Source organism: Macrobrachium nipponense, chromosome 4, assembly GCF_015104395.2.
Source record: "Macrobrachium nipponense isolate FS-2020 chromosome 4, ASM1510439v2, whole genome shotgun sequence".
NCBI lineage: Eukaryota > Metazoa > Arthropoda > Malacostraca > Decapoda > Palaemonidae > Macrobrachium > Macrobrachium nipponense.
This window is the reverse complement of record NC_061100.1, coordinates 118,793,922-118,807,508: the sequence shown is the minus strand read 5'-3', so window position 1 is coordinate 118,807,508 and position 13,587 is coordinate 118,793,922. Positions and strand designations below refer to the sequence as shown.

Here is a 13,587-nt window from a genome sequence, read left to right as displayed (position 1 = left end):
TGGTTCCTCTGTACTCTGAAAGTGGGCAGGGTTAAAAATAGTGCTACTGCAAATTTCCAAAATTCTTGAGCCCTGGGAAGCTTCTCTGCTCTCCTCTGCCACGAAAGGGCTGTGACTGCTTGGTAGAGGTGAATGAAAACTAGAAGTAGTCGCCTCTCTAGGACGTCTAGCAGACTGAGCAAGGAGATATTGGGTTGATTTATTCTAAAGATCAGAAGAAACCTGAAGAACTGTGGTCTGAGGGAACAGATGTTTCCAATCCAGAGGAGAGAAAAAGGAGAGTGGACTTCTGTGCATGGGTTACCCCATTCTTTGTAAAGGAGCACCAAAGCTCCCTCTTCTTTAAAATCCCTAGGGCAAAAAGGGAGGCTAATTTTTGTGACCCATCCCTGATACCTTTATCCAGACAGGAAATAAGTTCTAGATCAGGTATGGAGTCATCAGAAACTGAAGAGCAGTCCTTAATCTTACAAGCTAACGCTCCTATCGACCAATCTAGAAGGCTCAATTCTTTGAAGACTAAAGATGTTCTTCAACAAGTGGTCTCATTCTGATGCTGAGAACATAATCTTGGCCAAATTGAAGGCAGTCCTGGGAGGCAGAAACTCCCAGAGAAAGAGCTTCCCCTGTTGAGTAGAATAGGTATCTCCTATTAGAAAGCCTAGAAGGAAAGAAACTAAGGCCAGGAGTACATGAACCACTCCGTGGTGCCACAGAGTGGTGTCGTTGTGTGGTAGGGATGTGGCTTCCCATAGGTTTCCATTGTTTATGAGCTGTGGTGGGGATCTGTGACAATGGAATACTAAAGACAATGCTGTTCTGAGAAGGAAATACAAAATTTTTTCAAGAAATTGAAAAGTAGCCATTACTTGTTCATTTCAAATACTGCTTTCCTTACTGATAGCACTACCAAATTGAAGGCAGTCCTGGGAGGCAGAAACTCCCAGGGAAAGAGCTTCCCCTGTTGAGTAGAATAGGTATCTCCTATTAGAAAGCCTAGAAGGAGAGAAACTAAGGCCAGCAGTACACGAACCACTCCATGGTGCCACAGAGTGGTGTCGTTGTGTGGTAGGGATGTGGCTTCCCATAGGTTTCCATTGTTTATGAGCTGTGGTGGGGATCTGTGACAATTCGCCACAGTCGCTTGCCACAGATGCTAGTGCCCTTAGCATAGCTTATAAAGAATGGAAACCTATGGGAAACCACATCCCCACTACACACCGATACCACAGAGTGGCTCTTGTACTCCTGTCCTAAAGTTGACCCTTCCTTGCTCTTTCTTCTCTGAGAGCATCTGTCTACTTCCCTTAAGGCCTTCTTGGCCGATGAAGAGAGGACCATTTTTGGTTATCCATTAGGTAAGTCAAAGCATTAGGTAAGTCGAAGCATTAGGGAAGTTGAAGCCGAGGAAGCCAGAGCTATTAGTGTGAGAAGAAGCCCGGGAAAATCACTAGAGAATACCAAAGCAATGAAGTTCTACAAATCTAAAAATCCGCTGCTGCTAATCATTGTTACAGTCATCAGCTAGCAGAAACAACTGCACGCCTTGCTGAGTTGGTTCTTCTCTACTCTGAAAGTGGGAAGGGTTAGTCGCCTAGCCAAACCGAAATAGTGCTACTGCGAATTTCCTAAATTCTAGCAGCTGACGGAGAGTGAAACTAGCTATGTAACTATATACTTGGTAAGTTGCCTATATAAAACTGCATACTAATGATGATAATGATAACCTCACACAGAACAAAAAGACACTGTACAGTAATCCAACACTACATACGTACCACCATTAACAAAAATGCTTACTGATGATGATAATGATCAATGGTCAGAGAAAAATAGCATACATACTGTACAGTGTTCCAAGGATGTACCAACACAAAAAAATGCATACTACTGATAACAACGATAACCTGGCACAAAAGAATAACATAGTACTGTCCAGCACCCAACATTTAACCAATAGATAAAAGCAAGAAAATTCATACTAATAATAACAGTGATAACCTGGCACAGAGGAATAACATACTAGTGTAATCTATCATTATACCAACTTAGAAAAAATGCTGAAAGATTATAATAATGATAACCTTACACAGAAAAATAGGACACTGTATAGTAATCACACACACACACACACACACAAAAATAAAACTACTGATAAAAACAATGACCAGCTGGCACAGAATAACAGCATACCAAACAGTAAACCAATGCCATCTCTGGAGTGGTGAATAATAATAAAGAAGAAATGAAAATGGAGAAGAGCAGACAAGCATGAATGACTGAAAAACTTATTCTAAAAAGTTAAAGTTTTGCGTATGTGAGAAAAGCGGATTAGTACTCTAAAGGAGGAAGTCATCTAATCACACTTACTTTTACCAGCCATACTCAGGAGTTTGGACACAAATGAAAATTTGCAGGTTTGCTAGTGTACAGTAAATAGTGTACCATATAAATAAATGCACTAATGCAACAAAACAATGGAATACTAAAGACAATGCTGTTCTGAGAATACAAAATTTTTCAAGAAATTGAAAAGTAGCCATTACTTGTTCATTTCAAATACTGCTTTCCTTACTGATAGCACTACCAATCACATTAAAATAAAGTAAATTACCTTTCTTTCTTACTGAATATTTAAAAAACTAGTGGGACATAAAGTACTATTCCATACACTTCACTAAAACCTGATAATTAACACCATCTTAAAACATTTGCACTTACAAAACAGCAAAGGTAAACTATACAGACTGTACCACTACATCCCTTGTATATATGGCAATCAGACAATAACCTGCCTTACGTAGCAAAAACAGAACCTTGGTTCTTATATTTAGATCCTCCTCTATGTGCCAAACACTGATCTTCCCACCAGCTCACCCTTAATCAAGAGACTTGCTACAGACCTGAACACATCACCATATGAATATGGTGACTGGCTTAACCTTTCATTTAAAAAGTCACCTTCAAAGTAGCAAGCTAATATCCCCTTACCAGAATAATGATTTCACCCAAGCATTTTAATTTTTAGCCATTTATTTCCATACTATAAATTAAATGGCATCATGAAATTTTAATTACTTTTAGTTTTCCTCATCTACATTTTGTATAACAAAATGTACTCTTAACTACGTTCTTCTGGATTAAAATTGGTTAAGACCTCTGGAAAGCTAATCAGTGGTAAAAGAAGTAAAAGAAATACAAGTTCACTACTGTTGCTAAAATGTTCATGCTACATTTTACAAAATATATCGATAATTAGAGATAGCAAATGTAGTACTATGCTGCAACACAAATGATTCATTACTGTTGAACATCAGTCAGATCAAAACTAAATAGACATGTTTGCATATACACGCAGACATCTGGCCCCTTTCTGCTTCTCATCAAATCTCTCCTACTATGAGCGAGACAAGTCAGCACACTCCTTGCTGGTAGAATCATGGCTAGAGGACTTGCCCAAGCAGAACTAACAAAACCAATGGGGATTTGGAGATATAGACGAAATAATGCTGCCACACATCACCTCAGCTGTTCATGCACCATTGTAAAAACAAAAGCATGCCATACATACAGAAAAGAAGAGCTTCAACTTTCAAATCAAACAAATCACAGTTCACACATTTAACCTTTAAGAAAGGCAAAGAAAACAGTCAGTGTTGGCTTATGGTAGGTGAGAGGTAGTAGCCTATAACTCATCTCCCTTCCACAAATTTACCACCTCATTACCTAGCTTAGGTGACAATTTCCAGATGGTATTTGGAATTCTCCAATGTAAAATGCAATGATCTGTCCCCTTGTACAAACAAATAGTAACCTTTTACTATAAATCACAAGCCTTGGAGGTTTTATCATTTTAAAACTTTAAAAATTTAAGGTAACTTGCAAAGTACCATAGACAGACAGGTAATTATCAATATTACTCATGAATGCAAGATTGAGGAATCAAAATATATCATGATGCCTCTTGTCAGGTGGGCTAGGTGAGGGTTTGATGGTTTAGAAAGCCATCAAATTTAATGTATTTTGTATGCGTGATAGATGACCCTGTGAATGCTTTAACAGCCTTCTTAGGCCCTATATAATAATATACTTCTTATATGAGATAAGGAAATGTTAAAAGATGGGGCAGGAGTGGTCCAGGTTTTACAATACAAATGCCAGCCAGATTAGGCAAGTCATTTAATAAGTAGGCTTTGGATTACCACTATCACACCAAAGGGTAACATAAGAATGGCATAGGATCTATTTAAATGTACATGTATTGCTCTTCTTGCAAATCTCAGCCAATGTAACAACTTTTATTCTATGGCAAAATCACCACACACACATTAATGAAGTTTACAGTTTTCAATAATCATATGTGCATAAAGCTATTGAATTAACCAATGCTCCAGATTACAGGCCCGTACTGGGGGTGGTCAGGAAGGTCAAACGACCCCCCTAAAAATTTCTGGAAGTCCATATTTTCTGTGACTAACCTTTTCATTGAACTTTATTTACAAAGTAATAAATAATGATTGTTTTTTTGTACGTATAGTCAAAGTATATAACATAACAAATAAAGTAATATGTATGTTATTGCTAACATAAATGAATCGATCAATAAAACTGAAGAAATATTGAATTTCAGTGCACACTTTCAAAATTATAAGTAAAATTCTGCTAACCAAAGTCAGTACTTTGAATAACATCTAATCGGGTAGAAGGGCATAGACCGCATACCCAATTTTTCTTCCTAAATATAACTAAATAACATTTTCAAGTATTTCATCTTGTACATTATATGCAATGACATTTATGGAAGAAAAGGTCCAGTTTTGTAAAAAATGACCCCCATAAAAAAAACTAGGTAAGGGCCTGCATTATGTATATCTACTACATCTAAAAGTAAACCTAACTAGCGAGACTTGAGACTTGGATGAGAACCCCATTATACCTAAGATATGACACTAACCTGAAGGGATAGGTGCTGGCCAGGTTTAACTATGAATAGGAAACAAATCTAGACATAAGGCCTAGTACTAAGTCTAGTTTTTCTCATCGGCCTATTCTGTGATATTCACCAGCATTGCTCAATCGCTGTTTCCTTTGTTATCAAAGACTTGCAGCTGCTGAATTACAGTTTTTATTTGTGTACTATCTGGGGTTTTAAACATTCCCTAGTTTCCTCTGTTAAGTGGCTAACCATACAAATTCTGTAACAAAGGACTTCCAACTAGAATCACAAACGAAAGGAGCTAAGAAGAAATACACGTAGGTCTAAGCATAAACTATAAAAAATCACATATCCATCAATAGACACAGCATCTGCAATAAAGTCAAACCATACAAATTCTGTAACAAAGGACTTCCAACTAGAATCACAAATGAAAGGAGCTAAGAAGCAATATGTGTAGGCCTACGCATAAACTATAAAAAATCACATATCCATCAATAGGCCATGCATCTGCAATAAAGTTATGACTGAGAAAAATTGTTTCAACTGGCGAGAGAGAAATTAAACACACTACAATATTGTATGCAGTTCAGGCATTGAACTGTTTTATATCCAGACCTCTACTATCATAGCCACCCTCATAGGCCTAATCACATGTTTTGCTTACTTGGGGAGTAAGCCTACAAACTAATTAGTTGTTGTTGGTGGGGGGGGGGGGGGTAGGAATTATAGGATAGTATACTTACCATTTATTTATTAGAATGAAAATGTAAAAAATGAATAATGTGCATATTAAACAGTACTGAAAAATTATTTCTAATAAAATATAGGTCCTAGGTAGTATATGTTCTTCATTTCCATAGATTTTAGCACGCTTTAATTTATCTAATGTAGGGGAAACAACTGAGTGGACTGGCTGGTATTTCTACAGAAGCAGTCAACACGGACTGCAAGGAACGTAACCGCGGATGCGTCATCCACTAGGGATTGGGGGCCGTCCAATGTATTTTGCCGTATTTAGTACTGGCCCCTGGGGGTTTAATTACAGTCGTCCGAATAAATATTACTTAAAATTCTTGTTCAGTAGGAAAAACTGCATAGAAAAACCACAACTGCCATAGTCTAGGCCGCTACGGATAAGTACCCTAGATCTACCAACTGGCTGATCCAGTCTTGCCCGCTTGTTGATCCACCCACCGAAAAAATACTTAAACATGTCCTGATGCCGGAGATGGCACCAATCATGAGTAATCGGTGGTGGGAGCAATACCTCGAGACCTCTACTCTCCTTTCGAAGTAAGCAAAAGTACTTTTTCGGAGGGTGGCTCAACAAACGGACAAGACTGGATCAGCTGGTCCACTCGGTTGTTTCCACGGTAGATCTAAGGTACCTATCCGCGGCGGCCTAGACAATGGCAGTTGCGGTTTTAGTACTATGCAGTTTTACCTACTGAACAAGAATTTTAAGTAATATTTATTCGGACGACTGTAATTAACCCCCAGGAGCCAGTACTAAACATGGCGAAATACATTGGATGTCCCAATTCCTAGTGGATGTCGTATCCGCGGTTACGTTTCTTGAAGGGTAATTCCAAAGAACAGTTCCGCAAGAACTGCAAGGAACGTAACCGCGGATACGACAGCCACTAGGGATTGGGGCGTCCAATGTATTTTGTCGTGTTTAGTACTGGCTCCTGGGGGTTAATTACAGTCATCCGAATAAATATTACTTTAAATTCTTGTTCAGCAAGTAAAATAACATAGGAAAATGTCAATTGCCATAGTCTAGGTCACCACAGATTGCTTCTGTGGAAATACTGTTTCCACTACTGAATTTGGCGGCTAGCTACTACCTATAGGATTTCTGTTCAATTATTTTGCATTTCCACTTATAATAACTGAGAATATATGAACGTGTTTAATTTGTGTCATTTTTATTTGAGCCTTGTTGTTAGTATGAGTAGTACTAATTATGAGTAGCTAGTATAGCCTATTACCTAGGTAATTACGAGGACCACTTCACGTTAAGTTAGGAATGTATGGTAGCTACCTAATGTTTGTAACTTACTAGCTATGCGTCAGGAGAAAATCTTGCACTCGTCCCATGTAAGGTGGAGGTTTGATCACACCTTATTTAGGCCTATGCACAAAACTGTTTTACCTTAAGTATCTTTGCCTAGCTTAGCCAAGCTAATACCTACTAGTGGGCTATGGTTAACAAAGTGCAAATTTTAGTTAGGTTAATTCCAACAATAATGTTAAAAAACCTACATATGCCATGACAAGCAGTCAAGGGTAATTCAACAGACCTAGGTATTTAGCTTTTTTTTTTTTTTGAGAAATGTAGCAAGGTAGGCCTAGTAAATTGTCGTACATTAACCTAACCAGTTAACCTTTTGCCTAGGTAGCTATTTGGGCCTATGTAGCTATTCTATTTGACTCTTAAAGAAGCAGGAAATCTAATCCTACTGATACATAGCTAATCTGTTCTACACATAAAAACTCTTGTCTTGCTGGCTGTGCATAGGTCTACACTAAACTAGAGTAGGTCACCCATAGCCTAGTGTCAAAGGTCAAACTTATCAGTACAATTTGGAATACGCTAAATACGGGCCCACATATTTACGACAAATACAATATTATTATCTTAGACATGAACCAAATTACCTGGAGAAAGGGAGGCGAAATGGCATCAAGGAAAACTGACAATCGATGTTTAAACTGGACTTCGGATCGAGCCTGACTGAATGACACTAGTAAACAAATGGAACTAATGACTGTGACCGACTGACTGACTGTCGGTCTCGGTTCTATGGTCTTCAGTTAATTAAATTAAGCGTTTAATAACCATTTAAGTGCACATTACATTCCCCAATCACATGACAGTCTCAAAATCAGATATAATAATCTATCAAATTATTTTTATATATATAAATCCCTTTAACGCTTGTATGATAAGGTAATTATTGAGACGTGACAACTTGTTTGTTTTGTTTACTATAGACAGCGACAGTACCTAGTACTACTACCTACGCATAAGGAAATTAAGAATAAGACCTTGAAGATAGTTGTTTATAGTCAACCAATCATATCTGGCAAATTATAGCAGACACTATCCGGCCGAGAGAGGAGGAACGTTGGGTGCAAGGTGCATGCACCTATTAATCATCGGTAGTCCAATCCATAGCACCAAACGCTAACATCAACTTTACCCTTCCTTTAGGAAATTCCCGTGGCAAGCATAATTTGTCCTTCTGTTTGAGGTCTTAAAACCAAATGAAATGTTTTAAACATGCAAGGCATATGCAGTTTGACATAACGTGGCATTTGAGTGCGCGCGCGCAAATCTGAAAATAAACCCGGGGCCAAGAGGAGCATCGCCTGTAATGAGCTTAGTACCAGCGACGAGCCGACGACATTCAGATGCACGAATAAACACAAAGTAGCAGACGGCTTTAGATTCCAATTTAACTTTCCAAATGATACCGATGAACAGTAATCAAATGCAGACATACGCACTTATTAACGACTGATTACTTCGTGGGAAAAATAAAACAATTTTCTACATCAGTGTTGTAACTGCTATATATGGTTAAGAAATGGGCAACAGCCAAAAGTTTGCATAAGCACTGTATGTAGTCACTTGTAAGGCAGATGATCAATATTATTACGTATTGCTATAACAGCTTCAAATTCTTATATGTTGTTTGATAACAACACTTCATAAAGAAATTACTATGAAAAAGTAATTTAGTTTTTATCTATCTAACACACACACACACATACACACACACACACACACACACACACACACACACACACACACACATATATATATATATATATATATATATATATATATATATATATATATATATATATGATTATCACTATACAGGTGCCGCCGCACTTATATTTAGGCTAGACTAAAAGGCACGGTGCCATTGAAAATGATGAATTGGTTTATGGCTTTTTTCCACGTACATATTCTAGTGATGACTGTCCGTTAATATTAACTTTCTTCGCTATAATTATAGAGTAGTCGGTATCCCACACTATATTACAAGTAAATATTCAGGGGAAAATACACTTTTTACATTAAACAATTTCTACAGTATACCACAGTTTTTCATGAGACCACAATGACAGCATTGCTATGAGGAAAATTTAATTACCCATGCTACTGATAAATGTAACCCAAACTTCCTGTGAACAAAATCACAAAGAAAGTCCCGCAGAGGTCTGAAACATATGTTAAAGAAAATACTTTAATTCCCCCTTTAAAATCTTGCCCTCTCATAGGTGACAAATTTTAAAATTCATAAATTTAACTATAGCTAGGTTTACACCTAGGCACTTTTGTGTTGCGGGCTGTTACGGCATGGAGCCGCAAGAAACTGCACGAAAAATGACGTGGTGGGGAGAAAAAATGACCGTTATTGAGCGGCGTGGCGCGGACCCGTGCGGCGTTTTACAGGCATGTTACGGCGTGTTGTTGCGGTGTATGGCGGAGTGTTACAGCATTGGTGCGGTTTTATGGTGGTTGTTGCTATGGCAGGGCATGCGCTCTTGCGGATTTGTTACTCCGTGTTGTGGTGTGTTGCGGGTGGCTTGTGGTGTTGTGGAGTGTGCGCACATCTGCATGAGACACGACGTGGAACGGTGCATGATTGTTGCACATGCACCAGGCCACACCGTGCCAGATATGAACTTTGGGTATATATAGAGCCCTGTCAAGCACATCCTTCATTCCACATCCACCTAGCATAGCATGCAATATGGACCTCAACAGCCTCTCACCCCAGGGGACCCAGAGATTTTTGGTAGCTGTCCTGTGTCTATGTGCAGTCCAGGTCATTGGTAGGTTGAGAAGACGTACTACAGTGCCACAGCCACCCGCACAATTATGCAAAAAGGACGGCAGTGCAGGGCGGATTTGGGCTCGGGAGTGGCTGACACGGCGACAACTACATGGAGACTACGACCAGCTACTACAAGAACTGAACAAGGAGAACCACAAAGGACACAAGAATTGTTCGAGGAGATGGTCGAAAGGCTGACGCCCATTTTGAAGAAGAAGGACACGAAAATGCAGCTTGCACAAGAGGTGGGACTCAAGTTGGCGGTCACTCTCCGCCACCTGGCAAGTGGGAATGACTATACAAGCCTCCAATACAGCTTCAGAGTCTCCAAGAGTTCCATATGCTGATTTATCCCATTAGTCTGCCAAGCGATTATCGACACATACAAACCAGAAGTGATGAAGTGCCCCAAGACACCAGAAGAATGGAATGACGTAGCAAAACGATTCGCCTCAAAGTGGAACTACTTCAATTGTGTAGGAGCCCTGGATGGGAAGCATGTCGCAATCAAGAAACCCAAAGGTGGAGGATCACTGTATTTCAATTATAAGAAGTTCCACAGCATCGTCCTCATGGCCCTCTCTGATGCAAAGTACAGGTTCCTGTTCGTTGACGTCGGTGCAGAAGGAGGTGCTGGGGATGGAGGAGCCTGGCAGAAGTGCAACCTGGCCAGGGCCATCACAAACAACCGAGCAGGACTCCCACAACACAGAAATCTGCCCAACGACAACGAACCCATCCCCTCCCACATAGTTGCCAATGATGCCTTCACTCTCAATCCGTGGTTGATGAAGCCCTACTCCCACCAGTCACAAGATCCCACCGAACGACTATGCAGCTACAGATTATCTCGCGCTCATCGTGTGGTGGAAAACGCATTCAGCCTGCTGCAGATGAGATGGTGAGTCTTTGGGATGATGATGCAACAGGATGTAGAGGTGTGCAGGAAGATAACTTTGTGCGCATGTGTCATGCACAACCTGGCACTGCAACACTACCCATGTGCTGGCACCGACGTCGACCATGAGGACCAACACCATAACGTCGTACCAGGCACTTGGAGGCAGGAGTTGCTGAACCTCATGGAACAATTCATGGCAAAAAGGGGACCAAAATACACACGTCGATTACCGGGCCCAGTACTACTCATCGGATGCAGGCACAGTGGAATGGCAAGAGCGAATAGTGTTTCCTCGAGGACGACCAGCTACTGACGAGTAGAGGACCCAAAGAACTCTGTAAAAAACATAACCAAACCAATGTACATAATTGTAAATAAAGATCATGATGTATTTCTCATTGTTTTATACTCCCATACTTTTGTATTGTCCTAATAACAATATTGATATAATAAAGAATATTGGAATGATGATTGGTACATATAAAAAATGATGTTGAAAAATAATTAATTGAAAGTAATAATAACATAATTCATAATAATGAGACAAATGAGAAGCAAATGATGGACATAACAAAAATACTTATACTAAACAAACATGTAAAGCATATAAAGTAAGAAAATGAACATGAAAAGCATAGAAAGTAAGAAAATGAACATGAAAAGCATAGAATATAAGAAAATGAACATGAAAAGCATAGAAAGTAAGAAAATGAACATGAAAAGCATAGAATGTAAGAAAATGAACATGAAAAGCATAGAATGTAAGAAAATAAACATGAAAAGCATAGAAAGTAAGAAAATGAACATGAAAAACATAGAATGTAAGAAAATGAAATTGGGACTTGGTTTACACCATAACATTTTCAACTGCAAATATCATATACTATCAACTGAGGTCAATATGTCTTTAGTCTGTTACTGATTTTTCATTGTTCCCCTGTTAATAATTTATTTCATTATTATATTTGTATGTGTTCATGTTCATTTGATCATGTTCTCAATATTATATTATTGTTCTTTACCTTGTATGTTATTATACCATTTGATGGCCATATTTATTTCATGTTACATTCCATTTTATAGTTCAAATTATTTTCCGAATTCTATTTATTTCATATTTCATGTATCATATTTCATGTTAGATTTCCTATTAGATTTCTTCATGTTATTATTCTCTGTGGCCATGCTTTTTCTTATTCAATTTCATTTCACCCAATCATATCATCATATATATTGTCATGACATATAAATTAAGCATCAGTAAGGAAAATGTAAATGCAAGTCAGTATTTCAACATATTTATGACAAAAAGAAACATTATGAATGTTATAAAATTTACAAAATCATCATTTACTATTACGAAAATAACTAAAAAATCAATTATCATTAAAAAAATAACATTATATATATTTATTTACATAGTTTACAATATCACTCCATTGATTCGGGGTCAATGTCCTCCTTTTCACCTGGGAAGATGGTCAAGTCGTAGGTGGGGGGATCCTCTGCAGCAGTAGGTTTCGGTGTCGAAATACTGGTGCCAGGGGTAGGGGGCCACAAGTCTGCCAAGAGACTGTTGACCAATGGCGACAGCGAAAAAGTGGAAGGTCGATGAGAGAAGTTCAGTGGTGTCGACCGTCCACTGGGGAAGAATGACGGTGTCGCTACCCATGTCGCCTGTGTCGAGTACCCCTGCTGATGAGATACCTGCTGCTGCTGAGGCTGCTGTTGAGGGAGGGGATCATAGAAGAACACAGGTTGGGGTTGAGACGCGAACCACTGGTGTGATGATCCCCGAATCGGTTGCAGTGCAGAACCTGTCGAAATTCCTGGTTTGGTCTGCGTTTCTTTATCAACTTGTGGAAGCGTCCAGTGGGAACAACCCCCATGGCCCATGGCCTCTTTCGTCGTGGCATCCTCTTCCTCAAGTCCCTCCAAATTGTGATAAAGCCTGATGACCTGTTCGAAGAACGGCTTCTGGTATCGTCAAGGCACGTACTCCAAGCGTTGAGTCAAGTACTGGACGAATACGGTGATGTCACGATGCGTATTGTCCTGTGCTTGTGGCATCAGAGTATTGATGCTTGTCATAATCTGGGTAAGTTGAGTCTGCAGTCCTTCTGTAGAATCAACTGTGTCGGCAGATAGCCGTCGGTCCTCTGGCAAGTTGGTCAGTCTCTTATGCTTCAGCCGCCTCCTCTGCTGGATCGAAGCTAGTGATAGGCTCGACATGTCAGTAGAGGAATTGTCTGTGTTGGTTCTGTGCGACAATACAGGTGAAAACCGATTGCTTGCTACTGTGGGTTTGTGGGCGATGTGACCTCCCAGGAATGCCCACGTAGTCATCACCTCCTCCTCCCGTGGTGTCCTGTTGCGTGCAGCCGACCCGCTCTTATACTCCCTCTTCTCTATCTTCCCGAAGTCGGTGCGGCGAGCCTCGAAGCACTTCCGAACTTGCTGGAAGGTGCAATTCCTGAAGTTCGCTGCCTGTCCCGCTTGTCGTACAAGGTTGGGTGTGACTTGATGAATTCGACGATGATATCCTTGTCCTCTGGCATGAACGGGTAGTCTTGTATGTCCTTGCTGGGGCGGTATTGTTTCCTCGGCTGCACTACGATACCTCTTGGGGCTGTGATGTCCTGGGTTTCGACAAGCAATAGGGTCGGCTCAACAGTCAGCTCTTCCTCGTGGTTGTGATCAGACGTCTCCTCCCATTGTGAAGGCTGGATGTCCTGGGACTGCTGGGTAGGCCTGGGGGTGGAGCGTCGCTTGGTGAGAGTAGCTGGGTATCCGTGTCGACAGGCTGTCAGAGCGCGAATGATGCCCCTGTGGTTGTTGTTGTTGTTGTATTAAGCCAACACTTCTTGTTGGCACGGGCCTTTCCCTTG

General features: G+C 40.0%; 1 protein-coding gene across 2 annotated transcripts in view; it reads right to left on the bottom strand.

The window, feature by feature from the left end:
- The window catches only part of LOC135211097 (apoptosis-resistant E3 ubiquitin protein ligase 1-like), a 572,118-nt gene extending 564,361 nt beyond the window's left edge, over positions 1-7,757 (bottom strand). For both annotated transcript variants that reach the window (XM_064244179.1, XM_064244178.1), the window contains exon 1: positions 7,604-7,757. The gene's annotated coding sequence lies outside the window, so the exon portion shown is untranslated. The remainder of the gene's footprint in view (positions 1-7,603) is intronic.
- Between the last annotated feature and the right edge of the window lie 5,830 nt (positions 7,758-13,587).